Here is a 7,061-nt window from a genome sequence, read left to right on the forward strand (position 1 = left end):
CTGAAAAGCCCTTGACTAGTGTAAGCACTGCTCAGCAACAACTAAAACATCGGTGTGTTACCAACATTGTTCTCATCCTAAATCCAAAACACAGCACTGTGCCAGCTACTAGGAAGGAAATTAACTCTATCTGTGCCGAAACCAGGACACCACACAACTTAGATCTCTTCCAATTTTTTCTGTTTGTAGTACTATGCAAGCTGCACTTCAGTCGTGCCAGCAGTGCTGCTGTGTGGCACTTAATTCCTCTATTCCAGAATACTTGGCTAAGTAGTCTGATGGCTGCAGGTAGCCAGGAAAAACCACTCTTGGCAATGTCATAGTAAGTATCATTCATTTTTATATATTTAACACCTTCCCCCCCCCGGTACACTTAGAGATTAATTATTCCTGTGATACACTTATGGTAGCTGTGAGAGCTAAGGACATTTGACACAGTTGGATAGAAGAACATTTGAAACCTAAAATCATGGGCTCCATAAAGGCAAGTTTTACATCTCTCTCTCAAAAAAAAAAAAAAAAAAAAAAAAAAAAAAAAAATTGCTATAGACTTTATATAGCTCTTGATGAGGTAGAAGGAAATACATATTCCAGTCAAGATAAAATTTTCCATTTTAAAATCAGTTTACAGCAATAATTGCATGTTGTCAAAGTTAATGATATTCTCACCCATGCATCACAATAACAGTGGCCAGCTTCAAACGTACGTGGCTAACACCTGGGGAAGAAAAACAACAATAAAAATGCTTTAATCGAAAACGTGACTGTACCACTGAAAAGGCACCAAACTCTAACAAATGCTTGTCATTGTTACCAGTAAAAATATACTTCCAGAGATGTCTTTACAACCTCTGTGCATAGAAAACTCTGGCATCTGCTTCTCTCACCTCATTTGGCTTTGCCCATGCTAAGGCTTTAGAAACTGAATTTGCTGAGGTCATGCGTGGGGCAGTGAGACCCTCCATATCAGGTGTTGAGTGGGTGGTCCTGCAGGTACAGGGGAGATCTTGATCTTGTTCAAGACTGTCTTGTCCAGGCTGAAGTGTAGCATTGCCAGAAAGAGTTTTTAAGATGATGGCGTGAAGGGTTTGATCCAAGCAGGCTCCATTTACTGAAGAACTGTATATGTATGAATAACTGTACCAATGAAATTTTCAGATGCAGCAAAATTTTCATTAAAAACTATTATTTGTGCAAGATGCACTGCTTGGTGGGGTAAATAAGGAGAAGTAGAAGAGGGGACAGGGAAGCTAGGACATTGGACAGCCAAGCAGTGATGAGGGTGGAGGGGACTCCTCCTGTTTCACAATCAACTCTCCAAATCTCCTGGATACAGAAGGAATTTTTGTTTCATGTGAAATGGAACAGCCCAGGCCCCAAGAGTTTTCTCACAGGCGTTTGGGTCTGTCTGGTGTGAAAGCAGTGTCTCCAGTCAGGGAATATCTGTAAACCAGAGCAACACCTGGTTTGGGAGTGTTGCTGCTTCTGTTTCTGGTCTGTTTTGTTTTTTCTCCATGCTCCGTTGAAAGTCTCATTTTCATCCTATGTGTTGGGGGGGGACGGGGGACGACAGTAAGCTGCGAATGTTTTTGCAAAGGATGATTTGTTCTTTGCCTGCCAGCCCTGTCACTTGGTTCAGTCCTGGGTGTCAGAGGTCTGTGTTATGCCTAGGAACTGAATGAAGGAAGGAACGAACCCAACACATTGTCATAATTTTATACAGACGGGGAGGAGAGAGGTTTTTTGCCTGTCAGACTCCCTAAATATATCTTATTTTTCAGAAAGGCTGATGTTCATATACAAATGTTAGTGACCAGAGGAAACAACTGCCCAGCCCAGGTCCTTGGCACGGTCCAATACCCAATGCCTACAGAAGTGCAGGAGCCAGGGAAGCACATGGTGGTTTTTCTCCGGATTATAACCTCCAATAGTCTGTGGTACTGTGACTGAGGGATTCAACAGCCATCGGTTCCTTTCTCTGCATTAGTGCATCCTTCTGAAAACCCACCGCACCCGTCAGCGAGGAGCCCCGTGGTGCAGCTGCACGGCGTGTGAACTTCAGTGCGGTGCCTCCGAGCCGGAGTGGTGTCTGCCTCTGGTGCTCGGGAAAGACAAAGGGCTGTTGCTTGTTAACCTCACAAGCCCTTCGTGGTTGTATTGACTTATGTCCTATCCCACTCTCTTCTCTTCTCCACGTTGGAGAAGCATAGTTTATTTGGGGAATATAAAAAAAAAAAAAAACAACAAAACCCAAGCCTGAAAATATAGTCCATGACAATATTTCAAGCTGATGGCTCACACATTACAGGAGGCTTTAATCTTCCTAAAAAAACAAAAACCCAAGCCTGAAAATATAGTCCATGACAATATTTCAAGCTGATGGCTCACACATTACAGGAGGCTTTAATCTTCCTTGGGATGAAGTAAAACCTAAATTACCAGCTGGCTGGGAAGCGCTGTGATGCAGAGCTCAGTACTAGAAAGGGTTGATTCTGGGCACACAGCCAGGGGATTACTTGCCAGAACAGAATAAAGTCCCCGAAAACGTTTAGCCTCTACTTTGCCCCCAAATCTCTGTGCATAGTTTTATAGGCCTGATTTGCAAATATTTAAAATTAGGGTTAATAGTAGCAAAAAAATATCATGTGTTTTCTTGCTGAAAAATTAATGATATAACTGAAGAGTATTGCTTAAAATGATACTATTATCAAAATGATACTATTATCGCTCCAATCCTTGAAAATACTACTTAGGATAATGTTTATGTCAAAGTAGATGCTCCCAATTTCAGAATTGTAAATATTAAACAGCTGCAGTTTGTGTACTACACATCCATATGATGTAAGTGCAATTGCAACTGGTGCTTAGTATTGTGCTGTACCTGCTATATTAAAATGAAATTATATAGAGACAACATTTAGTTTGCCAAGTTTTTCTCTAAATGGGTGTGTTTTCTATATCAGAATTTCAGTCATATTTACCCTCTGAGTTTTATAATATAGCTTTCTCTTTGCTCACAAATCAACAGAACTTTTCTATTTTCACCTTCTTAAATTGTTCACGCTTCAGAATTGTCAACAGCCAAAACCAAAACTGACACATTTGTGTACATGCACCTCTGCTGCAACACTGAGTACCTTTATCACTTGTAAGTGAAGAATTTATATCAAATATATCTACAGCAATACTTCCTATGTATTACTGATTCCATGTACTTCTAATCTTGAACGGAAATAAAGACTGGTTCCTGTAAAGGAGTGACTACTTCAGCTATTTCAGACTTTGCCAGTACTGTTGTTTCTGCTGTTGGATTAAAAAAAAAATAAAACTTTTTTTTGCACGCCTTCAAAATTTAAGACCAGCTTACATCTGCAGCCGTACCCGGCCTATTGGCAACTGAATGGACTGGTTATGGTAACAGTCTGCCACCTTGATTTTCTGTGACCTCCTTGGTTTTAGTAGCCGAAATGCAAACTGTATCTGTATGTAATGATATCTTCCTCAATTTTTAGGCGCTCTACCTTCCCTCAGGAGATGAGCTGCAAATACTGAAGTCATAGTCTGAGATCCAGGGTTCCTGAGCAGCAGCAGTTCTTGCTCTCCTTGCTTGGCTAGTGAGAGGTGTCACCTTCCTGCCCACCCCCTCCACCCCCTGCCAAAAAAAACCCACAAGGTAAAGGGAACTCGAGAAGCATAATCAGTCGGCAGTAAAGTAGGCTCTTTTGCTGAGTTGTGATTCTTTATCTGCAGTTCTTCAGGGGCTTAAATCCTGAATGGCAGGCTGGGGTAAGTACTGCTCAATTTTCAGTAGTTGTTATGTATCTTCCCAAAAAAAGCATGTCACCAGGAAAAAGAAATTCAGAATGATTATGCTCAGTTTATAGCGTTGCTCTTCGTAGGGAGGGCAGGGGCCGTGTGGGTATGTCTCTGGAAAGAAGTGGCTAAAATGCAACAAACTGAAGCAGCAATTAGCAGTGCGCGAGTTAAGCCCATCTCCTGGCGGTGATGAGCGCTCTGAGCGCTCGTGCTGTCTGCCGGAGCCGTTAATCACGGCTGGTTCTGGGCGCTCCTGGCCACGCCACGCTGCATGTCTCCACAAAGACAGGTGGCACTGGGAATGCCGTTTGACACGGGGCATCACTCATGCTAATTTGGTATAACTGGTGGTATAGCTTGTACTCGGAGGCCACGGAAAGTCTGAGCGATGATGTGACCTGCGGCATGAACGTCACCAAACCACTAAGTCGCCTTTGCACTCGCCGTCACGAGTGCGACCTGGTGCTTGACTGATGCACCTTGTGGTAGCTGGGGACTGCGCCGCTCTCTCTTCGGGCGCTGGGCCGTGCTGTGGGCACGCCGAGCAGTGACGGGCAGTGTTTAGATGAACATCATAAGCTGTGATGAGCAAAAGGAGTCCTCCAAACATGTTACCTGTCCATTACAGGTGGTGACTGATGACAGGACCTCATTTAAATCATTGCCAATATACATTAATCAAACTGTTGTTAGATGTTTTTATTGGCCTTTGCTCTAACACGTACTTCTGCCTTTTCCCCGTTAATATATGGACTGAGATACTGTAGTGACTAATTAGTGACTGAGCTGAAATGAATGAGCCAGGTGGGACTTTGCTCTTTCCTTGAGCCTTCTTGGCTAATGGTATCACGCCTGAGCAAGATGAGCATGTTTCCTCAGGGCAGAACGGGCTCTTAATTTATGTGGGTATTAGCAGTTATTTTAATCACTGAGTCCCTTTTACCTACTTGTGGAAAGCTTGTGAATCACTTAGGAAACCAAACATTAATTTACTACTGGGCTTCGCCTGGGGACTTCCCACCCTGTTTTGCATCCCAGACAGAACTTTGTTTGAATCTAAATGCCCAAGAGGTGAAAGGCTTTGGAGGGAAGGGAATGCTGCATGAAATCCACATTGTGCACTCCACAAACTGGTTTCAGGCTTTTGAAAGCTGCCTCCTTCATCTTTGCACTTGTAAATCTTAGTCATCAATCCTTTACCTTGCTCTTAAGCATCACGGTTTGTTAAATTAGAAACAGAAATAATTTCTTACTTGGCAGTCCCTTTATATCTTTTGCATATTAGCTGCTTGTGCTCTAACCACCCAAACCAAACTGTGTGTGAAGGCACTTGAGCAAGAAGCACCTTGGACCTTCCCAGCTCCTGTTAGCAGGAGGAGCAATTCTACACACCCCTGTCTGTAATGCTCTGCTGTGGCCCTTGTAACCTTTAGCAGTTCTGCTAAAGCTCCTGCGATTGCACGCATGTGCCTTTTTGATGGTCCCTCAGGAGGAAAATGCGGATAAGATTTGCAGGGCCCCCGGCCACAAATTAGGATCTGAATGTCAAGTTTTGCAGAACAGTCTGAAAAGTGGTGAGGATTTTTCCCCTATGTATCTGGATGAAAGTTTCTTTACTTTTTTCCTTGTTTCCCTGTGAGTTCACGCCACTTTCTGAGATATTTTCCTGTTACTTACGATGTGTGCCTTTCCTTACAGCTTGCTTTCAAACCCCAGATGTCCTCCCCACCCTCCCCATGCCTTTCCTTGGCATGCCGTTGGAGAGCCCTGCAGCAGCACCCACTGATGGAGGTGGCACGTACCACGCGGGCGGCGCTGGCGGGCACTCGGATCGCTTCCTGGGTGGCACGTAACCGGCCGGGTAACCCAACACACACCATTAGCTGCTGAGCATGCATGGGTCCTTCATGGTTCGTCAGTGGCACGTGTGGACTCTCCCGCCCTGAGAGCTGAGAAGGGGTGTGGAGCCGTGCACGATGGTATGACGGCAGTGCCGTGAGCGTGTTCTGCTCATGGTATCTTCAGCTTCTGTCGCAAACCCTGGTAAAGCACCGGTCCTTTGTAGGCAGCCTGCAACCCTGGTGACTGCAGCCATCACGTGGAGTGTGAAATCCAGTCCTTTTCTCTTAAAAAAGAAAAAAAGTATTGAAAATATCACTACACTGGCTTGTTAATTTTTTCGTCCACTTCACTTCTTGGTCATTTTATACCTCACCTTTTAAAACTTTAGTGACTGTTAAGGAAGAAAATCAGGACGTGGAGCCTTTCAGAGCCTGAAGAATGATTTCTATGTCCTTCCATCACATTCAGCCCACTTGAAATATCCACTTGAATGGTTTATGCTTTAAGTGTAGTGCCATAAGATCTCACAAATGCTGCTTTTCGGGGAGGTTTGGCTGGGAACTTGGAGACAGGCTGTGGGTATGGCAACCACACGAAATGAAAGAGGCTTTCGTTTGTGTCATACATAATACAGGACTGAGGAAAGAAACAGTGACTCCTGATAGCAAAACTGCTTCACCATCCCAAAACTCAGGGGGATGCAATACCACTAAAGAAACCAAGGAATCATATCTAATGAGCAAATCAAGTAAAGGCACTGGTTTTTTTTTTTTTTTAATTACTGTTTTTATCTATTCAGATTTTACATGGTTTTGCTCCTCAAGAATAGTTGCTCGTAGAGCTAAATAATACATTTACTTCCCCCTTCTCTTTCCCAGGGGTCCCCCCAGACCCTTTCAAAGTCTGGCTGTTGCCATTGGGCATGTAACTGCTTCAGCTCAGTGAAGGGGCGAGCAAGGGCCTGCAGTGGCACAGATGAAAGGCTATGGCTGGAGCCTATTAAGAAATTATGTAAATGATCACAAAGAAATAGATGCCAAACATCTCTGCGTCGTGAAGCTTGGTGTTAATTATATTTATGAGTAAAGTATGTATATGAGGGTTAGGGGTTTTTATATATATTTTTAATTTTTTTTACTTTAGGAGAAGAGGCTGAGCCTGGGGTGGATCTGCCTCATGTAGAAATGGGACCACCAGCTGCGTCTGGCAAATAAAAGATGGGGGCAAATCTTCTGCTCCCTGTGTGCAGGTGATGTTTTGCCAGGCTGGAGGGGCTGGGCTGGACCAGGTGAGCATGACCTGTTGTCCTGGTTTTGGCTGGCACAGAGTTAATTTTCTTCCTAGTAGCTGGTATCGTCTTTTGGATTTAGTAAGAGAATAATGTTGCTAACACACCGATGTTT

This window comes from Aptenodytes forsteri, unplaced genomic scaffold (assembly GCF_000699145.1).
Source record: "Aptenodytes forsteri isolate BGI_AS27 unplaced genomic scaffold, ASM69914v1 Scaffold76, whole genome shotgun sequence".
In the NCBI taxonomy this organism is placed as follows: Eukaryota; Metazoa; Chordata; class Aves; order Sphenisciformes; family Spheniscidae; genus Aptenodytes; species Aptenodytes forsteri.